Source organism: Procambarus clarkii, unplaced genomic scaffold (genome assembly GCF_040958095.1).
Source record: "Procambarus clarkii isolate CNS0578487 unplaced genomic scaffold, FALCON_Pclarkii_2.0 HiC_scaffold_102, whole genome shotgun sequence".
Taxonomy (NCBI): domain Eukaryota; kingdom Metazoa; phylum Arthropoda; class Malacostraca; order Decapoda; family Cambaridae; genus Procambarus; species Procambarus clarkii.
The window spans coordinates 1,049,464-1,060,812 of NW_027189135.1; positions in this window are offsets into that span (position 1 = coordinate 1,049,464).

Below are 11,349 nucleotides of genomic sequence, written 5' to 3' on the forward strand. Positions count from 1 at the left end.
TACCTAACCTAACTTCTTCGGCTACCTAACCTAACCTAACCTATAAAGATAGGTTAGGTTAGGTTAGGTAGGGTTGGTTAGGTTTGGTCATATATCCACGTTAATTTTAACTCCAATAATAAAAAATTGACATCATACATAATGAAATGGGTAGCTTTATCATTTCATAAGAACAACGTACAGTATGAGATGAGAAATGTTGCACAGAATGTGGAAGAAGTAGAAAAATTAATTTCAGCACTTGATTTGCAACATGTTACATTGGCGGATAGGAAGGCACTGAGAGGAGTTTTGCGAAAATTCCCGAAATTATTTGCGACAGAGGATGACCAGATTGGTCTCCTTGATAAGATCGAGCACACCATTCCAACTGGTGATCATTTGCCTGTGTACACGAAACAGTAGAGGTTGCCAGAACAGGCAAAGAACGTTATCAGGGAGGAGTGCCAGAAAATGTTGAGACAGGGCGTGATAGAGCCTAGAACGTCCCTGTGGCTCTCTCCTGTTGTGCTAGTTCGGAAACCCGACGGTAGTTATCGTTTCTGTGTTGACTACCGGAAGGTGAACGAAATAACTAAGGGTGATGTGTATCCATTGCCCCGAATACAGGAGATAATAGATCAATTTGGTGCGGCTAAGTATTTCTCAACTCTTGACGCGAAATCGGCGTATTGGGTGATTCCGGTGGCAGAACAGGATAGGGAAAAAACAGCATTCTCGGATGGTAGGCACACTTATCAATTCCGTAGGATGCCATTTGGTTTAAAGACAGCGCCTTCGTCGTTTCAGAGGGCCATCAACTTCATCCTTAGTCCGGTCCTGGGTAGGCATTCTTTAGCGTACCTGGAAGATGTTGTGATATATTCCAGGACGTTTGAGGAACACCTACGGACTTGACTGAGACTTTGACGTTGTTAGATCAGGCAGGTTTCAAGCTTAACGTTCAGAAGTGCACCCTGGCGGCTCAGAAATTCAAATTTCTGGGGTTCCAGGTGTGCCCAGACGGTATCCGACCTGACCAAGATTCTTGCCGCGCCATTGCTGACATGCCTACTCCAAGGACAGCAAAGGACGTGCGTAGGTTTTTGGGGGCGGCCGGATATTTTCGTCGTCATATTGAAGGTTTCGCTGGCATTTCAGCACCCCTGACTGATCTGACAAAGAAAAATGCGAAGTTTGTGTGGAAATCTGAACATGACGAGGCCTATCGCAAACTGAAAGACCAACTAATCACGACACCGGTATTGGCTATTCCTGATTTTGAGAAAGAGTGGGAAGTGCACTCTGACGCCAGCGGTATAGCTATTGGCGGGTGCTTAATTCAGCGAGATGCGGATAATTTACCCCATCCAGTAGCCTATTTCAGTAGAAAGGTCAAAGGACCTGAAGTTCGCTATTCAGCTACGGATCGGGAGGCACCGGCAGTAGTAGAATCAGTTAGGTATTTCGAACCTTACCTATTTCAGCGGCACTTTGTAATTTACACAGACCATCGAGCATTAACACACATATTTAAAAAGCGAACAAAATGCCCACGAATGTCACGCTGGTCTCACGAACTTTCAGCCCACTCAATCCAGATTTTGTACAAGCCTTGTCCAGCACATGTTGTGCCAGATACGCTAAGTAGAAATATAGCGGCAGTTTAAGTTAATGATAATATTGAAACCATTCCATCAGATAAAATGAGAGAATACCAGATGAGCGAGCCTAGATGGAAAGAACTTATTGAGTATTTAGAAGGAGGAAAATACCCGAAACAGAAAAAGAATTTACCTATTTATGATTTTGAGATGAAACAGGGCGTCCTGTATTACGTTAATAGCCAGAATGATAGGGCAGTATTTCAGCTAGTTATTCCGGACGCGTTGCGGTCATCAGCGTTAAAGCTTGCGCATGCTTCTAAAATTGCAGGGCATCCGGGGATCTTTAAAACCCACTTAAAGGCAAAGTCTCTTTTATTCCCCAGGGTTACTTTCTGAACTATTCAATTTCGTGAAGTCGTGCTCTCGTTGCCAGAGGAGGAAAGGCACCCTTAAGGTACAAGCCCCACTTCAGGAATTTCCTGAAATTCGTGAACCTCTAGATCGTGTGGTGGCCGATTTGATTGATTTACATCACAGTCATTCAGGAAATAGATATGTGTTGGTGCTAGTTGACCATTTGTCTAGATACACTACACTAGTTGCATTACCTCAGAAGGATTCTCGTACGGTTGCAGATGCGTTCTTGCGTAGGTTCGTTACTGTATTCGGACCTCCTAAAGTTTTAGTCTCTGACCGGGGTCAAGAATTCAATGGGTATATATTTAGAGAAGTTTGTAAGATTTTAGAGACGACTTCGGCTTTTACAACAGCCTACCACCCACAAGCAAACGGTATGACGGAACGGACTAATCGTTCAGTCAAGGATATGCTTGCAATCCTTGCTGAACATGATGCAAACTCTTGGGATGAACACCTACCCTATGTTCAATTAGCCTTGAATACTGCCATCCACCAGTCAATTAACACCCAACCCCTTCATTTGTTTACTGGTAATTCATGCAATTTCCCCTCAGGTCTGCTTAACAGACATAATGTTGCATACGGGGAGGACTATCCTTCAGAGGTCCTTGGGAAAATGAAAAATGCATGGAATATTGCAGCTGAAGCGTCCAAGAAGGCACGGACTCGGTATGCTCATTTTTATGACAAGAAAGTGCGCCCCCTTCAGTTGAAGGAAGGAAGCCTCGTATTGACAGTGAATGAGGCTGCGCCCGCCAATCAGAGCAGGAAACTAGCTCCGAGGTGGCGAGGACCCTATAGAGTAATTAAAAGGGCGGGGCCGGTTAATCTTGTTATAAAAGGAGTATTCGAGGACCAGGTGGAAAGGACAATTCATTTAAATAATTTTAAACATTATCATGCTAGAGAGGAATTAGAACTGCCTTCAGCGGGTCTAGTTCCTGACTCAGCAGTGCTGACTCATGGCTTCACCGACGAGTCAGAGGATGAGGATGACCCTCTGTCATCGCTCATCAGTAGTCAGGTGCAGTCTCCTCACCCTATGGTAACGAGATCTCGCGCTGTACAGTAAAGTAACTTCCTTGGTTAGTATAATTTAGTATTCATTAGATTTTCCTGTAGAAGCAATGAGATGAACTATTACTATACTTAACTCAGGTAGCAGCTTTTACCGTGCTCTGGGGTTCCACCTCCACCAAACCCAGAGTATATCTATGCTTCCGCTGTGTTGTGTCTGTCTGTTCCCAGGTCTGATTGGTACACCGACCCAGTTGTTCCAGCCACACGTGAACCCTTGTCTGTAAAGACCGAGGGGGGAGGCACGTTACACAAAGACCTCCCCCAACCAGACCCAGTAACCCATACATCAGTTACTTTGGGAATGAGTGGCTATCCAAGAGTCACCCGGCCGACGCCTCACGTCACTAACGAGGTTGTCAGGGCCAGCGAGCTGTCCACATTTTAGCAGTCACCGGAGGTGCCATACAACGCCGGGGTAGCTGTCTCGAGATCACCACTACCCACCTGCTGCGTCATCAAGACTGCAGCCATTCCAGCAGTGTTGGAGGAGAGGTCAAGAAATGGAAAGCACGTAGCAGTACTCAAGAGTTTTGCCGGAAGATTAATGATTACGTCGTCTGAAGCAACAAGAAAGCGGAAGTAAGGCGGTCACAGGTGGAAGGCACGGTTTCCCTACAGAGTTCTGGGACTCGCCAATAGAAGGTCGCAAAATTATCTCCTTTGGCCTAAAGTCGGCGGTACGAGGGTATACACAGTTGGTGTTTACGGCCTAGTAACCTGGTGACATCAAGAAACGCCTGAGATGTCGTGAGCAATGATGGAAGACGAGATTCACCTGTTCTGCAAACAAGCAACCCGCCTCTACGACCTTCTGACACCACTCCTGTTACGAGACACTGTTGGTACATCCAGTCCTGCTCTGCTGTGGTCATCTGCTCCGTCAAGTTTAACATCAAGACTGCCGTGTGAACTGTGATTGATATGAAGGCGTGTGGACTGTCGAGAGCCAGATCAATGGCCGAAGTAACAGTATTCTACAGCTGTCACTTGGCACTCCGCTCTAATACACTCTGTCGTCATTCAAGAGTACCGAATGGGAGTACAAGAGAACCAGGTATCGATGTCTATGCATGGGAGAAGCAAGATCGACAACGTCATCATCAGCGACTACATTCAACGTCCATCAGCATCGATTTTTTACTCAATATAAACAGTTGGTACAAAAGACAAAGTTGGCTCATACGCACACGCTCACACACATGTGAGCGTGTGCGTATGAGTGTGAGCGTGTGCATGTACTCACCTATTTGTGCTTGCAGGATCGAGCATTGACTCTAGATCCCGCCTTTCCAGCCATCAGTTGTTTACAGCAATGACTCCTGTCCCATTTCCCTATCATACCTAATCTTAAAAGTATGAATAGAGTTTACTTCCACAACCTGTTCCCCAAGTGCATTTCATTTTTCCACTACTCTCACGCTAAAAGAAAACTTCCTAACATCTCTGTGACTCATCTGAGTTTCCAGTTTCCACCCATGTCCCCTCGTTCTGTTATTATTCCGTGTGAACATTTCATCTATTTCCACTATGTCAATTCCCCTGAGTATTTTATATGTTCCTATCATATCTCCTCTATCCCTTCTTTTCTATAGTGTCGTAAGGTTCAGTTCCCTCAGACGCTCATCATATCCCATCCCTCGTAACTCTGGGACAAGCCTCGTCGCAAACCTCTGAACCTTCTCCAGTTTCCTAATGTGTGGGGGTTCTATGATAGCACGGCATACTCTAAGACTGGTCTCACATAGGCAGTGTAAAGCGCCCTAAAAGCCTCCTCACTTAGGTTTCTGAATGAAATTCTAATTTTCGCCAGTGTAGAGTATGCTGCTGTCGTTATCTATGTGCTGCTATGTGTACTCACCTATTTGTACTCACCTATTTGTGCTTGCAGGGGTTGAGCTTTGGCTCTTTGGTCCCGCCTCTCAACTGTCAATCAACTGGCATCAGCTGGGTGTGGATGCAGCAGCTGGGCAGCTGTGTGTGGAGGCAGCAACTGAGTGTGGAGGCAGCAGCTGGGTGTGGAGGCAGCAGCTGGGTGTGGAGGCAGCAACTGAGTGTGGAGGCAGCAACTGAGTGTGGAGGCAGCAACTGGGTGTGGAGGCAGCAACTGAGTGTGGAGGCAGCAGCTGGGTGTGGAGGCAGCAACTAGGTGTGGAGGCAGCAGCTGGGTGTGGAGGCAGCAACTGGGTGTGGAGGCAGCAGCTGGGTGTGGAGGCAGCAACTAGGTGTGGAGGCAGCAGCTGGGTGTGGAGGCAGCAACTGGGTGTGGAGGCAGCAGCTGGGTGTGGAGGCAGCAACTGGGTGTGGAGGCAGCAGCTGGGTGTGGAGGCAGCAACTGGGTGTGGAGGCAGCAGCTGGGTGTGGAGGCAGCAACTAGGTGTGGAGGCAGCAGCTGGGTGTGGAGACTTCAGCTGGGTGTGGAGGCAGCAGCTGAGTGTGGAGGCAGCAACTGAGTGTGGAGGCAGCAACTGAGTGTGGAGGCAGCAGCTGGGTGTGGAGGCAGCAACTAGGTGTGGAGGCAGCAGCTGGGTGTGGAGGCAGCAACTGGGTGTGGAGGCAGCAGCTGGGTGTGGAGGCAGCAACTGGGTGTGGAGACTTCAGCTGGGTGTGGAGGCAGCAACTGGGTGTGGAGACTTCAGCTGGGTGTGGAGGCAGCAACTGGGTGTGGAGACTTCAGCTGGGTGTGGAGGCAGCAACTGGGTGTGGAGACTTCAGCTGAGTGTGGAGGCAGCAACTGGGTGTGCAGGCAGCAGCTGGGTGTGGAGGCAGCAACTGGGTGTGGAGACTTCAGCTGAGTGTGGAGGCAGCAACTGGGTGTGGAGACTTCAGCTGAGTGTGGAGGCAGCAACTGGGTGTGGAGGCAGCAACTGGGTGTGGAGACTTCAGCTGGGTGTGGAGGCAGCAACTGGGTGTGGAGACTTCCGCTGGGTGTGGAGGCAGCAACTGGGTGTGCAGGCAGCAGCTGGGTGTGGAGGCAGCAGCTGGGTGTGGAGGCAGCAACTGGGTGTGCAGGCAGCAGCTGGGTGTGGAGGCAGCAACTGGGTGTGGAGACTTCAGCTGAGTGTGGAGGCAGCAACTGGGTGTGGAGACTTCAGCTGAGTGTGGAGGCAGCAACTGGGTGTGGAGGCAGCAACTGGGTGTAGAGACTTCAGCTGGGTGTGGAGGCAGCAACTGGGTGTGGAGACTTCAGCTGGGTGTGGAGGCAGCAACTGGGTGTGGAGACTTCAGCTGAGTGTGGAGGCAGCAACTGGGTGTGCAGGCAGCAGCTGGGTGTGGAGGCAGCAGCTGGGTGTGGAGGCAGCAGCTGGGCCGCTGGGTGTGGAGGCAGCAGCTGGGCCGCTGGGTGTGGAGGCAGCAGCTGGGCCGCTGGGTGTGGAGGCAGCAGCTGGGCCGCTAGGTGTGGAGGCAGCAGCTGGGCCGCTGGGTGTGGAGGCAGCAGCTGGGCCGCTGGGTGTTAAGGCAGCAGCTGGGCCGCTGGGTGTGGAGGCAGCAGCTGGGCCGCTGGGTGTGGAGGCAGCAGCTGGGCAGCTGGGTGTGGAGGCAGCAGCTGGGCAGCTGGGTGTGGAGGCAGCAACTGGGCCGCTGGGTGTGGAGGCAGCAGCTGGGCCGCTGGGTGTGGAGGCAGCAGCTGGGCCGCTGGGTGTGGAGGCAGCAGCTGGGCCGCTGGGTGTGGAGGCAGCAACTGGGCCGCTGGGTGTGGAGGCAGCAGCTGGGCCGCTGGGTGTGGAGGCAGCAGCTGGGCCGCTGGGTGTGGAGGCAGCAGCTGGGCCGCTGGGTGTGGAGGCAGCAGCTGGGCCGCTGGGTGTGGAGGCAGCAGCTGGGCCGCTGGGTGTGGAGGCAGCAGCTGGGCCGCTGGGTGTGGAGGCAGCAGCTGGGCCGCTGGGTGTGGAGGCAGCAGCTGGGCCGCTGGGTGTGGAGGCAGCAGCTGGGCCGCTGGGTGTGGAGGCAGCAGCTGGGCCGCTGGGTGTGGAGGCAGCAGCTGGGCCGCTGGGTGTGGAGGCAGCAGCTGGGCCGCTGGGTGTGGAGGCAGCAGCTGGGCCGCTGGGTGTGGAGGCAGCAGCTGGGCCGCTGGGTGTGGAGGCAGCAGCTGGGCCGCTGGGTGTGGAGGCAGCAGCTGGGCCGCTGGGTGTGGAGGCAGCAGCTGGGCCGCTGGGTGTGGAGGCAGCAGCTGGGCAGCTGGGTGTGGAGGCAGCAGCTGGGCAGCTGGGTGTGGAGGCAGCAGCTGGGCCGCTGGGTGTGGAGGCAGCAGCTGGGCCGCTGGGTGTGGAGGCAGCAGCTGGGCCGCTGGGTGTGGAGGCAGCAGCTTGGCCGCTGGGTGTGGAGGCAGCAGCTGGGCCGCTGGGTGTGGAGGCAGCAGCTGGGCCGCTGGGTGTGGAGGCAGCAGCTGGGCCGCTGGGTGTGGAGGCAGCAGCTGGGCCGCTGGGTGTGGAGGCAGCAGCTGGGCCGCTGGATGTGGAGGCAGCAGCTGGGCCGCTGGGTGTGGAGGCAGCAGCTGGGCCGCTGGGTGTGGAGGCAGCAGCTGGGCCGCTGGGTGTGGAGGCAGCAGCTGGGCCGCTGGGTGTGGAGGCAGCAGCTGGGCCGCTAGGTGTGGAGGCAGCAGCTGGGCCGCTGGGTGTGGAGGCAGCAGCTGGGCCGCTGGGTGTGAAGGCAGCAGCTAGGCCGCTGGGTGTGGAGGCAGCAGCTGGGCCGCTGGGTGTGGAGGCAGCAGCTGGGCAGCTGGGTGTGGAGGCAGCAGCTGGGCAGCTGGGTGTGGAGGCAGCAACTGGGCCGCTGGGTGTGGAGGCAGCAGCTGGGCCGCTGGGTGTGGAGGCAGCAGCTGGGCCGCTGGGTGTGGAGGCAGCAGCTGGGCCGCTGGGTGTGGAGGCAGCAACTGGGCCGCTGGGTGTGGAGGCAGCAGCTGGGCCGCTGGGTGTGGAGGCAGCAGCTGGGCCGCTGGGTGTGGAGGCAGCAGCTGGGCCGCTGGGTGTGGAGGCAGCAGCTGGGCCGCTGGGTGTGGAGGCAGCAGCTGGGCCGCTGGGTATGGAGGCAGCAGCTGGGCCGCTGGGTGTGGAGGCAGCAGCTGGGCCGCTGGGTGTGGAGGCAGCAGCTGGGCCGCTGGGTGTGGAGGCAGCAGCTGGGCCGCTGGGTGTGGAGGCAGCAGCTGGGCCGCTGGGTGTGGAGGCAGCAGCTGGGCCGCTGGGTGTGGAGGCAGCAGCTGGGCCGCTGGGTGTGGAGGCAGCAGCTGGGCAGCTGGGTGTGGAGGCAGCAGCTGGGCCGCTGGGTGTGGAGGCAGCAGCTGGGCCGCTGGGTGTGGAGGCAGCAGCTGGGCCGCTGGGTGTGGAGGCAGCAGCTGGGCCGCTGGGTGTGGAGGCAGCAGCTGGGCCGCTGGGTGTGGAGGCAGCAGCTGGGCCGCTGGGTGTGGAGGCAGCAGCTGGGCCGCTGGGTGTGGAGGCAGCAGCTGGGCCGCTGGGTGTGGAGGCAGCAGCTGGGCCGCTGGGTGTGGAGGCAGCAGCTGGGCGGCTGGGTGTGGAGGCAGCAGCTGGGCCGCTGGGTGTGGAGGCAGCAGCTGGGCCGCTGGGTGTGGAGGCAGCAGCTGGGCAGCTGGGTGTGGAGGCAGCAGCTGGGCAGCTGGGTGTGGAGGCAGCAGCTGGGCCGCTGGGTGTGGAGGCATTCCCTGTGTGGGAGTTTTGTCGCTTAAGACCGTCTCCCATTGAATGGTTGCAAGGTCTACATTTATTTTTTCCCAGTCAATCCTCTTATTGTTGAAATTGAATTGATTGAATATTCCTTCTCGCTTGTTGGGTCTCTTAGACCTACTACCGTTATTTATGCTAGTGCGCACTTCAATGAGCTTATGGTCTGAGTATGAAGTATCTGAGATTGTAATGTCTCTGATTAGTTCATCATTGTTTGTGAATAACAAGTCTAGTGTTTTTTCGTTCCTAGTTGGTTCTGTAATCTGTTGATTGAGCGAGAATTTGTCACAGAATCTCAAAAGTTCTCTGACCTGTGGTTGGTTATTTCCCGGGTCATTCCCTGCTATGATATTTGTGTTTGCCGTTCTCCATCTTAGACTCGGTAAATTGAAATCTCCAAGGAAGATAATATCTGGAGCTGAGTTTGCTAGGTTGTCAAGTATGTTCACTATTTTGTGCATCTGCTCTGTGAATTCCTCAACCGTTGTATCTGGCGGTTTATATATTAGAATAATAATTAGGTTTAGTTTCTCTACCTTAATTCCAAGTACCTCTACCACCTCATTAGTTGAGTTTAGTAGTTCTGTGCATACCAGATCTTCTTTAATATACAGACCAACTCCTCCATTTGACCTAGTTTTTCTATCACATCTATATAAATTATAATTTGGAATCCAGATTTCACCATCCATGTAATCTTTTGTATGGGTTTCCGTGAATGCCCCAAATATTGAGTTTGACTCTAATAGGAGGCCATTTATGAACTTAACTTTATGTCTTGACTTTGGCTTTAAACCTTTAAAGCCTAATTCCATTACGTTACATTTACTCGGGTTGAACTTTAGTAGCCATTTGTCGGACCTCTCATGCAGTCCGTCTAGGTCATCTTGTAGTCTCATACTGTCTTCCTCCGTCTTAATCCGCCTCATAAATTTTACATCATCAGCAAACAATGAGAGGAATGATTATATACCATCTGGAAGATCATTTACATATATAAGAAATAGTATGGGTCCAAGGACTAAACCCTACGGGACTCCACTGGTGACGTCTCGCCAATCTGAGACCTCACCCCGCATAGTGACTCACTGCTTTCTGTTACTTAGGTACTCCCTTATCCAATGGAGTACCTTCCCTTTCACTTCTGCCTGCATCTCCAGCTTTCGCAATAGTCTCTGGTGTGGCACTGTGTCAAAGGCTTTCTGGCAATCCAAAAATATACAGACTGCCTACCCCTCTCTTTCATGTCTGATTTTTGTTGCCTGATCGTAAAAGTCAATTAATCCTGTGAGGCCTGACTTGCAATCCCTGAAACCATGTTGGTGTTGTGACACAAAGTTCCTTCGCTCCAGATGTTCGACTAGCTTTTTACGCACAATTTTCTCCATTAGCTTGCATGGTATGCAAGTTAGGGACACTGGCCTGTAGTTCAGTGCCTCCTGTCTATCCCCCTTCTAGTATATCGGGACTACGTTTGCCGCCTTCCAAATTTCTGGTGGTTCTCCTGTTACCAGTTATTTGTTATACACTATGGAGAGTGGCAGGCTCAGTGCTTCTGTTCCTTCCTTTAGAATCCATGGTGATATTCCACCCAGGCCTATAGCCTTAGTCACATCCAACTCTAGCAGGAGCTTCCTTACATCACCACTGGTAATCTCAAAGTCATCTAGTGGTGCATGGTTATTTATTCCATCTCTTATCTCTGGAACTGCTCCTTGCTCTAGTGTGAAGTCTTCCTGGAATTTCATATTGAGTTCCTTACACACTTCTTTGTCGTTTGTAGTGAATCTGTCTGCCCCCTACCCTCAGTTTCATTACCTATTTGTGCTTTCAGGATCGAGCATTGACTCATGGATCCCGACTTTCTAGCCAATGGTTGTTTACAGCAATGACTCCTGTCCCATTTCCCTATCAAATCTAGTTTTAAAATTATGAATAGAGTTTACTTCCATAGCCTGCTCCTTAAGTGCATTCCATTTTTCCACTACTCTCACGCAAAAAGAATGCTTCCAAACATCTCTGTGACTCATCTGAGTTTCCAGCTTCCACCCATGTCACCTCGTTCTGTTATTATTACGTGTGAACCTTTCATCTATTTCCACTTTGTCAATTCTCCAAAGTATTTTTTTCGTTCCTATCATATCCCCCCCCCCCTCCTCTTCCTTCTTTTTACTAGTGTCGTAAGATTCAGTTCCTTCAGGCGCTCTTCATATCTCATCCCTCGTAACTCTGGGACAAGCCTCGTCGCAAACTTCTGAACCTTTTCCTAGTTTCCTTGTACTCACCTTGTTGTACTCACCTAGTTGTGCTTGTGCGGGTTGAGCTCTGGCTCTTTGGTCCTGCTTCTCAACCGTCAATCAACAGGTGTACAGGTTCCTGAGCCTATTGGGCTCTATCATATCTACACTTGAAACTGTGTATGGAGTCAGCCTCCACCACATTACTTCCTAATGCATTCCATTTGTCAACCACTCTGACACTAAAAAAGTTCTTTCTAATATCTCTGTAGCTCATTTGGGCACTCAGTTTCCACCTGTGTCCCCTAGTGCGTGTGCCCCTTGTGTTAAATAGCCTGTCTTTATCAACCCTGT